The sequence below is a fragment of the Narcine bancroftii genome, chromosome 5 (genome assembly GCF_036971445.1).
Source record: "Narcine bancroftii isolate sNarBan1 chromosome 5, sNarBan1.hap1, whole genome shotgun sequence".
NCBI classification, from domain to species: domain Eukaryota; kingdom Metazoa; phylum Chordata; class Chondrichthyes; order Torpediniformes; family Narcinidae; genus Narcine; species Narcine bancroftii.
Window position 1 is genome coordinate 242,288,197 of NC_091473.1, and position 21,458 is coordinate 242,309,654.

The window sequence follows — 21,458 nt, forward strand, 5'->3', positions numbered from 1 at the left end:
TTATGTGTTCAATGGCCATAAATCATTAGGTTGTGAGAATGGAAATGGAAGATCCCACCCAGAGCACTGATGAAAATGAGCACACAGGTGCACAAGTGGCAACCTACAGTCAAAGAGTTGGAACAGCCTGAACAAAAGTAAATATGTGCAAATGTTGGCCCGGTTGACGTAGCAATTAGCGCAACACCTTTACAGTGCCAGCGATGGGGACCAGACCGGGGTTCGAACCAGCCCTGTCTGTGAGGTGTTTGTTCATTCTCTCTGTGTCTGTATGGATTTTTTCCACTGACTCAGGTTTCTTCCCACCATTCAAAACATACCAGCGGTGTTGGTTAATGGGCTGTGAATTGTACAGCATGGACTTATTGGCCAAAATGGCCTGTTACCCTGGTGTATGTCTAAATTAAAAAAAAACTGCCCAGTCCTGCTCAAAATTTGATGATAAACAGTTCCTGGTAATATTATCCAAAAGGAGCATGTAAATGTAAGCACACATTTGTGAGTGCATTCCTGATCTTTTATTGTGCTGCAGTCAGAGGAGGGATTCCTGTCATCTTGCACTTATAAAGATCACATTCTGGACTTAATTAAAATACTGATATATCCTCATCGCAGAGAATCCTCACACAAGAAAGATTTATTAATTCTTCTTCCCCAAGGCGAAGCATTGTAACTCTTCCATTTCTTGCAATATCAAGGTCGCCATTGCCTAACCTCTGGGCGGTACATCAGTCTGTCATCCTGCCGCATTCGATCCTTAACTACCTTGAAGTGCACTGCTCTACATAGGCCGAAGACTATCACAGCATTTTATAGACTTGTGTTTGGAGATGCAGTTAGTGGCTTGCTTTCCTAACCACACATGGGTCTAAGTCCTGCACAATGAAAGGTTGTAAGCCAATTGCTCATAGCTATTTCAGGTGACCAGAGATGCACCGAGGGGAAAAGAAAGAATTTCATCAAAAACAATAAAAGTAATATTAATTATACATTGAATGACACATTTTTGGTATCATTGCATTTTGTGTATTGTCACATGACAATAAAGGAATTTAGGAATGTACTCTGCACACACATTACCAAACCTCAACCATTAACCTCTGGCTTCTATAACTTAGTGGTTAGAGCACTGGTCTTGTAAACCAGGGGTCATGAGTTCATTCTTCACTGGGGCCTCAGTTCTGTGAGGGGCGCTGGACAAAGTGGCAACAAAGTATGTTACATTCTAAATGTAGTACTTCATGACCTTTACTTATTGAGTGACTGAATCCTGAAGGACCTATCTGGCAGATGGGACTGAAGCAAGCACTGAGAAATGAGGGGAAATGTTACTCGACTATGTTCGTCAGATGATCTGTTATAGGTGTGGTGGTATGTCATGCATGATGTCCTCACACCACTAGGTCACCAGGTGTCTAAATTTAAAATTTAGACATACACCAGGGGATCCCTTCCCCCTCATTCTGGCCTAGACTTGTACAGTGGCAAGACCAAAGCCTCAAAGCCTAGCTGTATACCAGTCTATTAAAACTAGTGTTTTACCTGCTCTCTGCCTCATGTGGTTTGATGCTAGTAGCCTACAATGGGCACATCTGTCTGTGGGAGGAATGATAACTGGATTACCCAGAAGAAACCCATGCAGACACAAGGAGAACATAGAAATTCCTTAGACAATGCCAGATTCAAACCCAGTTGTTAGCGCTGTAAATTGGACCAAGTTGCCAAGACTAATTGATTACAGTTGTTTTGTTCCTCATACTCCTGACACTTGAAATATAATGAAATCCAGACTTTTCAGAAATACAATCATGAATGATAATTTAAACTTTTGAATAAAGTACTTTCAATGATGCAAAACGTGCTGAAAATTGACAATGCATTTGCTTCCGACTCTAACCTAACCTGAATCCATTAGTTATCTGATTGGCCCCATTCTGATGAATTTTGGGTACTATTTCATGGTATAATTAGATGTCAGTTACATCTTCTTTCCAATAAGCATTTAAGGCAGCATAAAGGCTAGGTGTGCCTTTATTTACCAAACTCTTAAGTCATGACATTATCATTTTGGATCCTTACTTTCCTGCCCATTGTGGCTGCTCCAATTAAAGATGCAGAATGTAGCATTGCCACAGGTCACTGACATCACAGTTCGAGTAAATATTTGCAATGTCTTATTCATAAAATAATATTCACTTTATCCTCAATTTACAAATGTAACTGGGACCGAAAGATTGGTCATGACTCGGATTGGTTGTAAGTCAGATTTGCTTGCCTTAACGAGGTTTTAAAGCAATTTCTCAAAACAATATTCAACAAATGAACCTTTAATGAAGAATCTCAGCATATGTACAGTATTTTAAAAAATATATATTTGGTCTTATGTATGGGTGGATGTAAATCACATAGATTGTAAGTTAAGGACTACCTGTATACCAATTTTAAGGTTTCAAAATGATACTGTTATGATTTAGACTTTGGTGAATACTGTCAGATCTCTGCTGTGTTACCAAAAGAAATCTCCAATAATATTGGGCATTGATTGGTCAGTGCACCTCAACTCCAAAAATAAATAAAAAGATCCAGTTGTGCTTTGGTCTATCATTCTATCTTAATATTCACCTATCCCATTTATCATATCATTGATCCATGCACCCAGCTGTACATAGGGCATGTCACAGCAACATGACTTTTTTGTCCCTCTTGTGCTATCCCCTGATTATGTGTTCAATGGCCATAAATCATTAGGTTGTGAGAATGGAAATGGAAGATCCCACCCAGAGCACTGATGAAAATGAGCACACAGGTGCACAAGTGGCAACATGCAATCAAAGAGTTTGAACAGCCTGAACAAAAGTAAATATGTGCAAATGTTGGCCCGGTTGACGTAGCGATTAGCGCAACACCTTTACAGTGCCAGCGATGGGGACCTGACCGGGGTTTGAAACTAGCCCTGTCTGTGAGGAGTTTGTACATTCTCTCTGTGTCTGTGTGGGTTTTCTCCAGGGTCTCCAGTTTCTTCCCACCTTTCAAAATGTACTGGGGGTGTTGGTTAATAGGCTGTAGATTGGATGTCATGGACTTGTTGGACAGTTCTTCTGGCGTTGAAGTTCAATCCTCCTGAACACAAGCCAAGGAATTACAGGCTCGTAAACTTAATATCAGTCATGGGTAATATACGGGATGACATTCTGAGAGATAAGATCTATATATATGCAGAAAGACTGATTAGGGAGATTCAGCATGTTTTTGCACGTGGGACTTCAGCAAAACCTTTGACAAGATCTGCATAGTAGGCTAATCCAGAAAGTAAAATCACATGGGATTTAGAGGGAAACGACCAATTGGATACCGAATTGTCTTGATGGGAGGAGATAGAGGATGACTCTATCAGGAGATAGAATCCTGTGACTCATGGAGTGCTCAGATTTCGATGCTGGATCCAATGTTATTTGTTTTTCAATGTCATTAGCTTAGTTGGTACTTACATGGATGAAAACAAACTTTGTGTTATGGGGAGGGTGAAGAAGGTTTTCTAAGATTCCAACAGGATTTAGATGAACTGGGAAAGTGGGGTAAGGGGTGACAGACAGAATTTTACTCTAACGAGTGTAAGGCATTGCACTTTGGTAGGTTGACCCAGGGCAGAACTAGTATGGTGAATGGTAGAGCCCTGAAGAATACTATAGAAAAGAGAGAATTGGAGATACAGTTACATAGTTCCATGAAAGTGACCACAGAGGTAGTGAAGACAGCATTTGGCTCACTTGTCTTTCTTAACCTGGGTATTGAGTATAAAAGCAAGAACATCATGTTACAACTGTTACAGATGTTGGCGAGACAGCACTTGGAGTATTGTATGTTTTGTACTGCTCATCCAGTTTAGAAAAAGATTTAATTAAGTTGCAAAGAGGGCAGAAAAAAAAATCATGAGAAAGTTCCCAGGACTGGTAGGCTGGAGAAGCTGGGACTATTCTTCCTGGAACAAAGGAGGCTGAGGAGAGAAAACTCGGAGGTTTTTTAAAAACACAAGAATGTACAAACTTCTTGCAGACGGTGCAGGATTCGAACCTCAGTCCTGATTGCTGGCACTGTAAAGGCATTGCACTAACCATTTGCCAACCGTGCTGCCCTAAGTAAGGTAAATAGTCATTCTTTTTTCTGGTATAGAAGCATGTGAAATGAGAGGGCACAGAAATAAGATGAGAGGGGAAAGATTTAAAAGGAACCTGAGGGCCATCTTTTACAACAGAGTGATGTGGATAATGGAATGAGCTATCCGAAGCATTTGTCATGGTGGGGGAAATGTGACGATTAAAATACATCTGCATGGGTACATGTGTTGAAATTGTTTAGTTATGGACTGAATGCAGGGAAATAGAACCAGTTGATTGGCATGAAACAGTTGGGCTGAAGAGCCTATTTCCATGCTGTAGAACTCTTGACTGTGATAAGACTCCACTGATACAAGTGCATGACCACTGTGTTAAATGGGATAGATTCAGAAGAGATCTCACAGCTCAAAACTGGGATTCCAGAAGGCAAGGCAGACTATCAGGATCATCGTTCAACACTCTTTAACCTCAAAGCCCAACACTTTCCTTACTTCACGATTACCATTGAACTCAGAGACCATGTCTAAGTATATGAAGTGTATAGGCGAGAATCCAGGATCACCAGGATTGTATGTTCGTAAACATGTGATTCCGGGATATAGGTAGGTCACATAATGAATGCAGTGTTGAAAGGTGGTTGGAGGGGGGGAGGAGGATAATAGAGAAGGGAGGAAGGGGAATATTATTCCTGCTGCTCTTGAGCTCCTTGATCAATATTCAGCCATCTGCCTGCTTTTATTTCTTCCTCCTAATTAAGGACACAGGCTTGAAATATTTGTTATCTTTTACTTGCTATGGATGCTGTATGACCTGTTGAGTTACTCCAGCACATATGTGCCTGGTACAGATGGGTAAAGGAAGCAGAAGGCACATTTTTAACTAGCAAAATGTTTTAGCATGGAATGGACTCGCTGAAGTAATGAGGAAAATTCCACAGTGCCTTTCAAGGTGCAGTTGGATAAATATTTAGGGAAAATTCATCAATGCCTATGGTGAAAGAACAGGTGAGTAATATTAAAAAGATCTGCCAAATAAGCTTGCATTGGTACAATGGACTGGGTCTTATGTGCAATGTCATTCAATGATTCCAGAGATTGTGTATATGTCCAATTACATTCATAAAGAATAGCACCACAAGGTGTTTCACAGCAACGTAATCATGCAATCCTAACACTTCATTGTGTTACAAGATGCCAGGACAGGTGATATAAAGCTTGGGCTGAGTTTAGATTTAAACCAGGATCCTAAAAGAAGAGAGATAGATGGAGAGACATGGAAGTGGGATAAAGCAAATCCAAGGCTTACACCTTGAGTCATTAAAATCACCATTATTTAAGTAAAGTGAAGGATGTCAGGTTGTGCCTGATGCTCCATTTGGAGGAATGCAGAGATATTTTAAGATGGGTTAACTGAAAGGGGCTTACTGAAATTGAAAGGGAATTAGCCTTACAGAAAATGTGGGCATAAGAAATTTGAGATTGAAAGCTGGTCGGATCAGAAGCCAGTTGCCACAAGTGTGATATCCTACAAACCAGCATCTCATGGAAAAGACTCTCCATTCTCGAGGTAATTGTGAAAGTTTGCTGTTTAGAATCGGGCTGCTCTATTTTCACCATTACAATTGTAAATGTATGGCACAAATCTTTGCAATCTTTTGAGTCAACTTCATCAAATGGTTAGTATATACAGTCAAAGTCCTAAAATCCAGACTGTTCTGGGATTGGGCTGGTTCAGATTTTTGGATTTTCTGAATTCTCAGAGAGTACTTTTAAAATTCGAATTTAAGGAAAATAAACAGGTATATTTTGCTAGTTTATTAATGGAACATTTTTTCACATAAAGTCCAAAAAACAAATAATTTCCCTTAGACTCCTACGACTTCTGCCTGGTTGCTTGTGGCTGCTGTGCATCTCGGTCGCTTGCACACGCATAAAAGGCAAGATTTTTCGAGATGTCCGGATAGATCCTCAGGTGGACTGGATTTCAGCCGGGATTCTTGGGGTGGGGGGGGGGGTGTCTGGATTTCTGGCATCTGGATTTTTGGACTTTTACTGTATGTTGGATAAGAAATTTACAATGCATTTTTGAATTACTTTCCACAAGTTCAATGGTATTGGTTATCCCTGAACTGCCATCGAGTTGAAAGCAAATCTGCAAGCCACAAGAAAAACTCTCCTTGGTGATACTGCCCCTTTAATAACTCATTAGTGCCACACAAACTGTCAGTATTTTACAACCTCTCAACAAATAAATATGGCATCTAATTTCCTTCTGTGCTACTTACTGTCATCTTCTTTAACTAAATTTACTTGAATATGTCTTGAACAAATCGTCGGGGCTGTGATATACAAAAGGAGCTGTTGTGTGGTTGTGATTGCTGATAGCTTTACAATGCAGAATAACACAAGAGATGCTGTCTATTACAGCAAAGCAAAACGTGACAATCAGAATTAATGTGGCTGTTGGGAGAGATATTTTTCGAGCTTATCATAACCTTGCTGGATAGCTGTCAATAGATAAAAGGGACTCTTCTATTCTGTCGGACATGGTTGATTAATAGCCAAGCACAAACCAAATTAAATACCTGTAGTGACTCACCAGTCACAAAAAGAAGCTGTTTCCGGCTATCTTATTAATGAAATCTCAACCTCGTTGAATATCACATATTGTAATATTATTTCTTCGTATGAAATATATTTTTCCTAAGCATTGGGTATATCATGAAGGGGTAAGTTGCATAATGGATAGAGTGTAATCCATTATCTGCAGGTTTTAAATCCTTTTTATTTCTTCTAATGTTCACTCTTTGTTGTTCCTTGCTCTCTCTTTCACATCATCTTGCCACACCTCCCGATCTCTTGAGCTATCCTCGGCTTTTAATCTATCTCTGATGTGGTTAGCGCAACATTACTGCAGCTCCAGCAACTGGGGTTCGATATGCCACTGTCTGTTAGGAGTTTGGACATTCTCCCTGTGTCTGTGTGGGTTTCCTCCGGGTCCTCCATTTCCCTTCCACCCTTCAGAATGAGTCAATTGAGTGTAATTGGGCAGCAAGGGCTCGAAAAGGGCTGTACTTCTAAAGTTAAAATGTAAAATTCCTGGTTGTTTAGTTGCCTGCCTTTTTCATGCATTCCTGGCTTCTCCACTCATCTTGCCCTCTTTTGTCCTTTCATTTTCTTGCTCTTTGTACAATTTTGTCTGTCTTCCATTCTGGATCTCTTCTGCTCTCTCTCTCTCTCTCTCTCTCTCTCACACACAGAAGCTCTTCCTCACTGTCTCCTTTTCTAACGGTGGCTTGGGTCTGAAGAGAAATGATTTAGAAGCAGTGGGGACCTCAAATTTCTTGCACTTAGTTATTTTTTAAATGTAATTTATAGCAATATTTGCACTGTAATGATGCCACAAAGCAACAAGTTACATGTTCATGACAAGTTATTCTGATTCTGAAACGACTGCCTGTCAGAACAAGATACTCCTCCAAAAGAGAATGATTAATAATGGCTTTAACACCAAACCCTTTGGTGGCCCTCTTCAATACAATGGGAAGGAATGATTCTTCTTTGTCTCTGGTTCAGAGTCATGCTATCTCTTTTGCTTCTCTTTTGGTGAGGTGTGCGATTTTCCTTAAATGGAAGGATGTTGCCCCACCTACTCACGATTGGAGCTTGGAATACATCATGCCCTGTTTGAACATGGAAAAGATTCGTTAATCAATAATTCAAATATAAGGTTCCAGAAGTTATTGGAGTCATTTATGACTCAATATCTTACTTTATAATTTTACTCCAATGTCATTTAATGATCTGACTTGTATCTTTTCCAAGTTCTTTATATTATTTTTTTTAACCTTCATTTTTCTTTTAATACCAATCATATATAGCATCTGGCAATGTGGTTAGGTAAGGGGTTTGAGTTTTTTTCCTTTAATATTTTCTTCTTTCCATTTTTTTGTCATTAGTTGATTTTTTTTTCTTAAAAAAGGTATACACTATTTAGAATATGAATTATGGATATTTACAGTTTATGTATGTTAGTGTTGAATGGAATGTCTTATTTAGTTTGTGTAAATGTCCATATCATCTTATTGAACTCAACCTTTTTTGTTTGTGTGTTTTTATTAACATCAATTAAAATATTTTAAAAATATAAAAAAATGGCTTTCTGCCTTGGTCAAAGGAAGCACAGATATCTAGTGTGGATAATCTCTTATAATCTGACAATAGTGCTTGGGTGATGATATTATGTCTTTGTGTAGAGGTTTTTCAACAAGATTATAAGCACTCATTTTAGAAATAACTTCTGAAAAATGTGGGGAGGAAATTTCCATTTATGGAGCTACATGAGGAGAAATCTTCCCTGTATTTCAGTTTGAGGAAGAGCAGCAAAACAGATACACCACTGCAATATCTGAATGCAAAATGTAAAGCCAAGAGGAGAGATTTGAGATACTAGGGGTGGGAGAAAAAATCAGAAGAAATGCAATTAGAATTTAGTGAATGGTTTTGAAAGAGTGAAAAAGAATCTTTAAGAAAGGCAAATCAATTTTAAAATATCTAATTTGAAAGGCGAGGATTTTTTTTATTCATAGAATTGTTGGAGCATGGAGTAATTCTCCAAAGTGTGTGGATGTTACTTTTAAAAGAAAATTGTATAAATAGTTGAAGCAAGGGAAAATTCTGGGCTACAGGGAAAGCAGGCCAATTAGTTTCAGACTGATGCAAGACGATGTGGAGAGAGAGGGTCAGTAGGATTAGTTGTGGATTGAAGCAGGACAATGGGGAGAGTGTGGGTCAGTGGGATTATTTATGGATTTCTCTTATTAAATGGTCTGGTGTCCTTTCTACATTATAAATCTTTATAATTCTATCATTGTGTTTCACCCGTGTTTTGACTATTCTGCAACAGCACTGCTCTGACAATGGATGAAAAGTAAGTCTACACATATTCCATTTGTTACATTTGATTTTATTCATCTTGGAAAGCTCAAAGATAAAAATAATTCTCCTTCTGAGGAGAATTTGCACTTATTCAAATTTTACCCACTTTGAATAGGAGGCCACAAAGTTAACAAGCAGTAGGTGACCAGCCTGGGGACTGATGATGAGGTGGATTGTAATCAGTCTTTTCGTACTGCAGGGAACTAAACGTTGGGCTAGGATTTCCCAACAGGGAGCAATTAAATGCAGTACACCAGAAGTTAAAGGTGAATCTGTCTCACCATGCTGTGTCGGGTTAAAGTTAAAGAAAGATGCAACGTTGCCCGAGGGAAAGATTTTTTCATCAAAAAGTGACTTTGCGGAAATTTATCAGAGATTGGAAAGATTCATGCTGCTTAGAATCTGTGTTTCTCTCAAGGTGAATGATGATGTCAACTGAGAATGCAGCACATTGCCAATCTTAGCAAAGTTATGGAAGCCACTGCACTAAAGTGCTGGAGAAACTCAGCAGGCCCTGCAGTGTCCATAGGAGCCAAAGATACACAATATAACCATATTTTGGCCCTGAACCCTTCCTCAAGGTCATACCTTGACAAAAGGCTCAGGACTGAAATGTTGGTTTTATATATATTTGCCTCATGTGGACACTACAATCACAGCATCTCTGTACTTTCCTGTTCCTCACCTTCTACTCAGGAAAGCCTGTCCAGCTACATTGCTGCATTATTTTCACTGATCATGTCATTCATCCTTGTTGCTGTTTCAAGAAATTGGCGATTTCATATGTGGACGATTTAAAAGACTTTCAATCTGTCCCTAGCTCAGGCAGTTGTTCCAACGTGCTTTAAGCCTGCTACCATCATGTCTGTGCTGAAGCAGTCTACCGCTCTGAGTCTGAATGACTACCATCCAGTAGCACTCACCTCCATTATCGCAGAGGTTGGTCTTATCTCATCTGAAATCCTGTTTGCCTGCCACTATGGATTCTCATTAATTCACCTACCATACTAACAGGTCAACTGAGGATGCCATTTTCACAGTGCTTCACTCCGCTTTGACTCATTTGGACAGCTCTAACTCCTATGTTAGAAATCTATTCATCAACTATAGCTTGGATTTCAACATTGTTGCCCATTCTAAGCTGATAACCAACTTCGTCTGCATGGTATCAGCCTATCCTTTGTAATTGGATTTTGGACTTCCTAACTAACTAACATTTTCTCTTCCATTATTCGCTTGAATAACAGAGTGCCCCAGGATTGTGCGTTGATTCGCTTTTTTTTAAATACCCTCTTTACCTCCGGCTGCATTCCTATGCATAGTACAAATTTAATAATCAAGTTCACAGATGACAGCATGGTGGTAGGCCTGATTAAAGGGGATGATGTAACGGCATATAGGGATGAGGTTCAGCACCTGGTCTTGTGATGTGTCGATAACAACTTGACACTCAACAATCAGAAGACCAAGGAGATCATCAAGGACTTCTGGCATCCCAGAAACCACACTTACATCCTAATGTACATCAACAGAGTGGTGGTGGAACATTTACCGAGCTTTAAATTCCTTGGTGACCATCTCTCTGAAGATCTCACTTGGTCCTTGAATTCTTCAATTCTGATTAAAAAGACACAACAGGGTCTTTATTTTTTGATGAGGGTAAAAAAAATATGCCTTTGTCCAAAGATATTGCACAATTGAGATCATGCTGGCATATGGAATTTCCATGTGGTCTGGGAACTGTATTGCACAAAATTGTAAGGCACTCCAGTGGGTAGTGAAAACCCAAGGCCCAGACCTATCCTTCTCCATAATTAACTTGAAACTAATGGCATTATGGCCACTAGACCCTATGTATATAAATTCCTGTGCATATCTGTTCTAAGTGAACACCCTTCAATCCTGAAGTTGAGCCCTCTTTTCCTAGACACTCTCACGATGGGAAACAAACTTTCTACATCAACTCTGAATGTGCCTTTCAATGTTTGAAACGTTTCAATGAGATCCTTCCTCATTCTGCTAAATTCCAATGAATATAGGCTGAGAGCTGTCAAATGCTCCTCATATAATAACTATTTAATTCCTGAAATCATCCTAGTGAATCTCCTTTGAACTCTCTCCAACATCAACACATCTTTTTTTTTAAAATGAGGAACCTAAAACTGCTCACAATACCCCAAGTGAAGTCTCACCATCGCCTTATAAAGTCTCAAACTCACATCCCTTCTCTTATATTCTATTCCTCTTGAAATGAATCCCAGTGTTTCATTCACCTTCTTCACCACCCTCTCAACATGCATGTTTACCTTCAGGCTATTCCCAGGTCCTTTTCCATCTGGAAATTGTCAATTTTCTCCCATTTAATAAATAGTCTGCCCATTTAGGGAGGTATGTTTGGCGTAGTGGTAAGTGCGACACCTTTAGAGCACCAATGATCGGGACCAGTGTTCGAATCCCGCGCTGTCTGTAAGGAGTTTGTACATTCTCCCTCTGTCTGTATGGGTTTTCCCATGGGGCTCCGATTTCCTCCCACTATTCACTGCCCATTCTTCTAATCTTTCTTAATCCTTCTGCAGCCTCCATTTTTCCTCTGCACTCTCTTCCCCTCCAACTACCTTGGTATCACCTGCAAACTTGCCACTCATTCCATAATCCAAATAAAAAATCTGCAACATTAAAAGAAGCGGCCCCAACACATCGAATTGTCACTGAACTCAATGTAGAGGCCAGCAATGGAGCTGAGTGCTACAGGTCACCCAAGTCAGTCTTAGCATATCTCGAGATCAGTGCATGCACACTATTATATTGCATGGGAACAGCAGAAAGCAGGTGGGTCACTTCAAAACATCCAGCTGTAATTAGCGTAGTTCAGCCCACCGAGTTGAAATGTACAGATCAGGTCCTTCCCTATCCTTTCACTGAAATAAGAACATCTTTTGTGGATAAAAGAGCAACATAATTTTGTGGAGGAAATGTTGGAAGAATAATGTTTCAATCTTTCCATTTTATGAGATTCAGTGGTATATTTAATTGTATAATTTATCATATTTTATAGGACAGAGACTCAATTGACTCCTTTTTTTAAGATGCTGGCGTCCTTATAAGACTAAATGTTGCCAGAAGTTGCTATGGTTAAGTTTTTAAAACAAACTGTAAACATCCACAGACCATTCTCCATTTTATTTGGAGAAAGGCAATAAGATGAAATAAACATTGTCAAGTGGAGTATTTACACAGTTAAACATTGATGGGTATAGAACAAAGATTCTGCCTGTTTCAACCAAATATAAAAAGGGCCCCAGTTTCACCTTGGCTCCAGAAACTCATACAAAAAGCTTTCAGTCTGAAACAGGAGGCTTATAAAGGGTGCTAAGTATTTGATACTGTTTGCATTCTATTCCCAAGTGCTGAGTGGTAAAAGATTAGACTGTTAAACTATTTTTTCTGAACAATGTTATCTTGAGTTGGAAATTCTATAAATCATTCATTGAAACAACCAATTTTGGCAATCTCGATATCTCAATTCATTTAGTCGATGAATATGAAATTGTGTATCTGCCAAAGACAATGAGTCTTAGGGTGACCAGCTCTTCCTCCAGGATTTATTCAGTGGCTCAGTCGCTTGTAAATCCTTGAAAAATGAGACAGCTGTATATCAAGATTTTATTTATGTATTTAGTTTAGGTTAATATTCAAGTGTGAGGAGGCTTATTAAGGAGGGTTTTGCCACATTAGACCACCTGCAATCAGAAAGCATAACTTGTAAGCATGGTGAATTTTATGGATGAATGGACAAGAAGGAAATTGATTTGATTCTTCTGTAAATGCTCTTCCATTCACAACTGGGAGGTCCATCATTCGCATCGTCTGAATGCCAGCTGAATGTTTAAGTGTGACAACTTAACCAGGCTGTCAATCCAGCTGTGAATCACTCAATGTCGTTCATGAAGGGAATCAGAGCTGAATAAAATCCAAGTTTGCAATTTACTTTAAGTCTGGGAGAATGTGTCAAGTCAAGTCAATTTTATTGTCATCTGATTGCACAAGTACAACCCAATGAAACAGCATCTGGTCCTCAGTGCAAAACATGCAGACATGCAACCAGACATAACACACATACATACAGACAGACAAACAATACATATGTAGGACAAGTATTCATATATACAAATATCTATTGTTTTGTGGATAATAAGAATCTCAACTCATTAATATGAGCAATTTCTTGGGATGAAGCTGTTCCTCAGTCTGATGGTACTGGTTCTGGTACTCATTTATCTCTTTCCTGATAGGAGGAGCTGAAAATGCTGTGTGCCATGTGGAAGGGGTCCTCAATGATTTTGTGTGCCTTCAACAGACAACAATCCTGGTAGATCAGGGAAACTCCACTGATCCTCTCTGCCACTCTTACGGTCCTGTGGATTGACCCCTGATGAATTTCTCTGCAGCAACTGTACTACACTGTGATGCAGCTGGCCAGGGTGTTCTTGATAGAGCTCCTATAGAAGGTTGACATATGGTGGCCGGAAGTCTTCTCTTTCCCGACAGGAACAGCTGAAAGATGCTGTGTGCAGGGTGGAAGGGATCAACAATGATTTTGCGTGCCTTCTTTAGACAATGATCCTTGTAGATCTTGTTGATGGGAGAGGGGACAGAGAGACTCCATTGATCCTCTCTGCCACTCTTACGCTCCTGTGGATTGACCTCCACTCTATTTCTCTGCAGCAACCGTACCACACTGTGATGCAGCCGGGCAGGACTCTTGCTAGAGCTCCCGTAGTATTCAGTAGCCTTGCTGTTCTGCAGACACTTTTTATTTGACTCAGAAACATGCATTCAAACAGTATTTTAACCTCCAGGCTAGCAGGCATTCTGGTGCTTCTACTACAGAATAGTTGATATTGTTAAGGAATAACATGGAATTTATCATTTAACCTGTGAATTAATACAATGGGAAGCGATCTGAAAGGATTTTGATTCAGTGGAATTCTTTACAAAAATGAAAGAAAGCAAAGGTGGTTTATTCAGTGTTTGAAATAGACTTTGCTTGCTTCTTTGTACAAGATATTGGTCATGCCTATAATAATGAAACACAGTTTTCAGTTTTTCACTTGGAGATTGATTGAGGTTTTGCAGAGATTACAGAACAGGCCCATTAGATTACGTGAAGCATTTTAGCTTTGTGGAAGAATATAACTAAATGTAACTCACCATTAAACAAAGGATCAAACTGAAATGAAAAAAAAATCCCAGAATATGCTGGAAACATAGCCTTCCTCAACTTGGATCATTAATTCTGCTTCTCTTTCCACAGATTCTGGCTGACCCACTAAGAATTTCCACACTTTCTTTTTATATCAAGATTCTAGTGTCTGCAGTTTTAAAAAAAAAAATCTCCATTTGGAATAGAAATAAGTTGATTGAGTTTTAAACGAAACATTTTGTTTTTGTTTAGCAATCGTTACAGTTTAGATAACTTTGCTGGAACGGTTAGCGTGGCAGTAAGTGCAATGCAGTTACAGCCACAACCACTGGGGTTTAAATCTGGCGCTGTCTGTAAGGAGTTTGTACATTCTCCTAGTATCTGCGTGGATTTCCTGCGGGTCCTGTTTCTTCCCACCATTCAAAACATACTTGGGGCTCAGGTCAATTGGTTATAATTGGGTGGCAAGGGCCCATGGGGCAAAAGGGCCTGTTTCGGTGCTAAATTTTTTTTAAATGAGGGAGTCCTAAAATAACAGTTGTTTATAACATGAAGTGAGATTCAGGTTTGTTGTCAGGAGATGATTTTTTTTTCCAGAAAATAATGAAGCTCTGCAATAGGCCACTGGTTTATGGATACTTTGAATTCCTTTTAATGAGATCTAAAGCTGTGTTTGGCTGGCTTAGACATTGTAGCGCTATCGATCGACCACTTTAGACAGAGAGTTGTGATTAATAGGCTTTAATTACCTTAAGACATCATCACTTCTCACATGTTGTTGGCCCAGTTCCAAGGCAGGTAATGAGGGAGAAGTTTGGGCGTAACAGCCTTTTATAGGGATTTATGGGAAGGAGGAGTTCAGGCGGCGGGCCAGCTCATACAATAACTACAACATACATACATACATACATACATACATACATACATACATGCATTCAGTGGTTGCACCACAGACATTGCCTTGTACCAGGCAGGAGTACTTTCTAACATGGAAGCTCAATCAAGAAAACTTATTGGATTAGTTTCCATAACCTAAGTGGATTGGAGGAAATGTTTCTGGATTCCAGGGGAGAATGAATCCCAGCCTGCTTCCTACTCCTGGTGTTTGTATTGGAGATTAACTTGATCAGGATAAGAGTGGATATTTTGAATAGAAATCCTATCTTGTGCACCTTGGTTACCTTCACAAACCTGAACATAGTAGATTTCAACATTCGCCTGCCTGGTGCTTGCTCAAGCTAATGCATGAATTGAGTAGCAAGTTATGGCATAGGAAGACCTATCTCATGAATCGTGAATCAGTACAAGTTACTTGACAACTTGCACTCCTGCATCATTAGATCTGTAAAATGGCATCTTGTTCTTATCCTTCACATGAAATAGAATTTCTGCTATTTATGTCTAAGTAAACTCATTTCGTAATCATAGGTGCGCAATAAAACTATTAATCACTCTTTCCCTGAAAGTGAACAATTTGAAATGTGGTGTCTCATTCCTGCAGATCATGAATTGTAGTTGGTGATTTCAAAATGTCAGATTTTATGTTTAAAGATTTTTAATACATTTTCCTGTGAGCTTATTGTCATACACGCTTTACAATGTAAATACGTGACAAAATTCTTATTTGTTGGAGCTGAACACGTACTTGTAACAAAAAACTATAATAGCTAGCTAATTGAATTAAATAAAATGAGACAATAAATGCACAGGATAGGTATAAATATTCACAGCGCAAATAAAAGTGACTTGCAATAATGCAAACAGTCCTTTTGGGATGTCTGAGCAGTTCATTATTAGTGTACCAAGGGGACATTAGTGACTCTGGTATAGTGTATAAGGAAGGAAGGGAAGCAAGCATAGTGGCATGGAACATATAGAGATTAAAGAGGAGGAGGTGCTTGCTGTCCTACAGCAAATAAAGGTAGATAAATCCCCACGGGCCTTGAGGGAGATGAGTGTAGAAATTGCAGGAGCCCTGGTAGAAATATTTAAAACATCTTTATCCATGGTTGAGGTTCCAGAGGATTGGAGGGTAGCTCATGTTGTTCCGTTGTTTAAAAAATGCTCCAAAATAAACCAGGAAATTACAGGCTAGTGAGCCTGATGCCACTAGCAGATATATTATTTGGAGGGCTTTCTTAGAGATCAGGTATATAAGTATTTGGATAGCCAAGGGCTGATTAAGAATAGTCAGTGTGGCTTTGTGCGTGTGTTTAACGAATCTTATAGAGTTTTACGGGGAAGTTGTCGAGAAAGTAGATGAAGGAAAGGGTGTGGATGTTGTCTTCTGGACTTCAGTAAAGGCTTTGACAAGGTCTGACGTGGGAGGCTAGTTCAGAAGGTTCAAACGCTAGGAATCCATGGAGAGGTTGGAAACTGGATTCAAAATTGGCTGAATGGGAGAAGAGAGTGAGTGGTAGCGGATGAATACTTCTCAGACTGGAGGCCTGTGTGGTGTGCCTCAGTATGGGTGCTGGGACCATTGCTGTTTGTTGTCTATATTAAAGATCTGGATGATAATGTAGTAAAATTTGCTGATGACACAAAGATTGGAGGTATTGTGGATCTCAATGAAAGCTATCAATGCTTGCAGAGGGATCTGGACCAACTGGAAAAATGGGTCAGAAAGTGGTACATAGAATATAATGCAAACAAGTATGAGGTGTTGCATCTTGGAAGGACAAACTAAGGTAGGACAAATACAGTACCTTATTGAACTTCTTCCATTTTTTCCTGATGGATAAGGATGGATGGCCCCTCATCTCTGAGGTGTACTCTCAATAACCTTAAGGATAGGTTTTTAAGGCAATGAATTGAGAAGAATGCAAAACTAATAGAGCACCCCTAACTTCACTACTAAATCATGGGCCAATATGATCAATACTTGGGCAGAATGCCACTATCTCAAGTTCCACCTTTTAATAATTTTCAAAATCTCACTGACTGTGGAAGATATTTAGCAACATTTTTGAAACAGATTTAACAGTGCTGTAAGTATTCCAACATTAGAAAAATACACCTGACATATTTACAACTGTCTTTGGCTTTTAACCAATGTTAATGGCCATCATTAAAACATACTGCCAGAGATTAAGGATCAATTAAGCTCGTAGTTCAGTGATAAAGTAAAGAGGAAAATTGAACTATTTGAATAGAATGTGCCACGAGTGGGAACTAGCTACTGCTTTACGAGAGTTCCTAGGAAACCTTTCATAAGCCGAAATGGTGTAAAGCGAAGACCCGTTCACTATTTTAGTAAAAGCAAAAAACCCACTCAAAATCCTTTTGGATAGTGAACACAGGTTTCTCCGTAAAAGCACATTTTCATGAAGCAGGGTGTTCCTTGTACTTGATTCTGACTTATTTTCTGAACTTTATTTGTATCCTTCCTTTAAAAAAATTCAAGTAAAAACACAGAAATGCCCAAGGAACGCAGCTGGTCTCGCACCTTCCATAGGAGATAAAGACATATAGCCAATGTTTTGGGCCTGAGCCCTTCTTCAAGCTACGATTAAAAAAATGAGAATTCAGGGGTCTGCCTGCATTTTACTCATAGCTTAAAGAAAGGCTCGGACCCAAACCGTCAGACATACATCTTTACCTGCTATGGACGCTGTGAGTCCTGATGAGTTGCTCCAGCATTTCTGTGTTTTGACTAAAAATCTCGGCATCTGCAAACTTCCGTGCTTCACTCTTTTTATTTTAATTTCAAACTCAGAGCACATGATGCAAGGATGTAAATGTTTATCGTAGTTAAGGCCAAGGCAGAATTTCAGAAATAGAAGACTGAATAGCAAATTGCAGATTACAACAGGACTGTTACACCCTTGCCGCAGAGTCCACTGATGCTCAGCAAAGGAATAAGTTTGGAGGACAGGTCCAGCTGAGCACTAACCCAGCAGCGACAAAGGGTGGGGGAAAACTACTGCGTGAAATAATGGCAGACTGTATTCTGCATGAAGACGAGGGAACAATTTTAATGGAAAAGTGTAAGATGACAAAAAATGAGAAAAACAAGAATCTGATACTAATACATGTTGTAAAGATGGAAGATTATTGAACCATGCAGCAGGGAAACAAGCTTCCATGATGTACTGAGACCATGTGCTCTTATTTGGTGCCTTGCAGTGAAGCAACAAGTATGTGTGCAACAAAGTTCTACAAGTATGAATATGTTAATAGGCAAATGATATGTCTTAATGAATCTTGTTTCAGGACAGGTACTGGACATGATTTCTGATTTAATGTATCGCTGACACATGCCCTGTGGCTGCAAAAGTGGTCGAGCTTATGGACATTCCACAGGTGTCAATACACAGGAAAGTCACATGACCTGCACTTGCATTTCCTTCAGTTCATAGATGATTGTCGTGTAAACCCTTGATCATGTCTCTCAGCAGTGTTCCTTTTTTTTCCTGCAGGGACTGGTTTCCTATGCCCGCCAAGCCTAAAAAGGACATAATTGGGAAACATCATCAGGATTTCCATGTCAATCAGCCAGAATAATGATTGAGTGTAGAGATTAGTGTAATGCTATTACTCTGTATAGTGCCAGTGACCCGGGCTAGAATTCTCCGCTGTCTGCAAGGTGTTCGTCCGCTCTTCCATTATTCCCTCAGTAATGGTCAACAAGCTTCAAACACTGGGCCTCTGCACTTCCCTCTGCAACTGGATTCTTGACTTCCTCATCAAAATACCACAGTCAGTACAAATTGGAAATAATGTCTCTTCCTGACTGACTATCACCTCAGTACTGACACCTCAAGGAGGCCCACTGCTCTACTCACAATACCCCCATGACTCTGTGGGCAGGCGCAATTCCAATGCTATGTACAAATTTGCTGATGACACCACGGTTGTTGGCATAATTACAAATGGCAATGACAAAGCATGCAGGAGGGAGGTAGATCAGTTCATTGAATGGTGTCACACCAACAACCTTGCGCTGAAAATGAACAAAACCAAGTGCATGATTGTGCACTTCAGAAGCAAGTCAGGAGGACACGAACCAGTCCTCATTGAGGGCTCAGTAGTGGAGAGGGACAAGAATTTCAAACTCCTGGGTATCAACATCTCCAAGGATCTATCCTGGAGCCTCAATCTCGATGCAATCATGAAGAAGGCTGGTCAGTGGCTATAATTTGTGAGGTGTTTGAGGAGATTTGATATGCCATCAAAGACTCAAAAACTTCCACAAGTGTACAACGGAGAGCATTCTGACTGATTGCATCACTGTCTGGTATGGAGGTGCCAAGGCTCAGGATACAAATAAACTCCAGAGGGTTGTTAACTCGACCTGCGACATCACTGGCACCAGACTTCACTCCATCGAGGACATCTACAAGAGTAGGTGTCTTAAGAAAGCAGCCTCTATCCTCAAGGGCCCCCATCACCCAGGCCATGCCCTCTTCACTCTGCTACCGAAGGGAAAAAGGTACAGGAGCCTAAAGACCGAGCATGCAATGGCACAAGGACAGCTTCTTCCCTGCAGCCATCAGATTTCTGAATGATCAATGAACCAAAGACACTGCCTTCCTTTGACTTTTCGTGCACTATTTTTATAGGTGGGTTTCTAGAAATGTCTGCACTATGAAAGCTGCTGCAAAACAACATATTTTGAGACTTGTTCAAGACAACAAATTCTAATTCTGATTCTGAGGTAGAAAAACCTGCCTCGTATCTTGTACATATTTCAAGCAGAGAGGAAAAGTAACTCTAATCATTCGTAAAGCTCAGTTGTCTCACTTCTTGGTTATTACGCTCCATTTCAGGTGTTGGTTTCAGAAGGAACCCTGGCATAAGTAGGGTTGTATTATGTGAGCCTCAATTTCACTCACCAAATGAACTCCACTCGTTTCTTTCCCAGTGACACAAACTCCCAGATAGGTATTCAACCAGGTACCCATTCAAGCATAGGCTGATGTACATGCAGGCTAACATTTAACATACACTCACTCATACAGAACATACACATGAATAAAGGCATTCACAGAAACATGCTTACACAGTGCAAACACATCCACTGCTAAGGTTCAGATACTATTTATTATCATATATTAAAATAGAAATGTAATATTACACAAAATTAGCCTTAGTCTGCAATGAGGCAGACAAGTATTTGCCATTAGCATTCTCCTAACCCTAATCCTTAGCGTCAGAGAAAGAGAAGCAAAAAAGAGACCTCCAGACTCATTGTATGTTCATGGATTCACCTCAAGCGCTCTCGCAGCCCTTGCAGCTGCACAAGACTCCAGTTCAGTTCAAATCATCGGCAACCCGAGCCCAGATCCGAACCTCTGACACAATGAGGAAGCCTTTAGTGATCAGGCCCCTTCAGGAGAACTCCTTACCCTCAGCATCCTCCTGAATCCTGGTTCTGATACCTGGTTCTCATGAACTAGCCTGCAGCAGCCTGAGGCGTGGTGTGAGTCCTTTGACCACAAGTGACCGACATCTCTCCGCCTGTGCAGGTCCTTCATTCGCAGAGTCTCTCCTCGCTGCTCCGCCACTGTGGTCACCATCCTTAGGGTTGTCTCCTCTGTTTCTCATACTCAATGTGGCGGGGGTGGGGGGGGGGGAGGGGGGGTGGCAGAGGTTGCTCTCCCTGCTACTGGTGCCTTGCACCAGTTCACGTCTCCTCCAGAGTTTACAACCCCTCGACACTGCTGCCGAACATAGGCATCACCATTCTGGGCCCAGACCATGAGGATGCAGAATTTAAAATACATCATCAGCTCCTTTAACAGGCCGGTTAAAGCCTGTATATAGCCATCGGCAGTCAGACAGGCCGAAAAACCTCACGGAGAATCATTGTGTCTCCTCTCCTCGCTCTGCCCAGGTCCACACCGGCAGCAGCAATGCCATTACACTCCACCTGTTGGACCTTGTGGTAAAGTGGTTAAGCTAGTAGAACTGTTGGCTCACATCTCCAGTGATCCAGGTTCAATCCTGACCATAGATGCAGTCTGTGTAGAACTTGTATGTTCTCTCCTTTTGACTGCCTGAATTTTCCCTGAGCATTTCAGTTTCCTCCCTGTATCCTAGAGATGTGAAGACTGGTGGATTAATTGATACCTCTGATGTGTGATAGTAAGTGTGGAGTTGAATGTTGATGGAATTAACTGAAATGAGGTGGAGGGAGATAATGAATGCAATTAATTTAGGGTGTGGTTAGCACGGACTAGACAGGCTGAAAATGTTTCT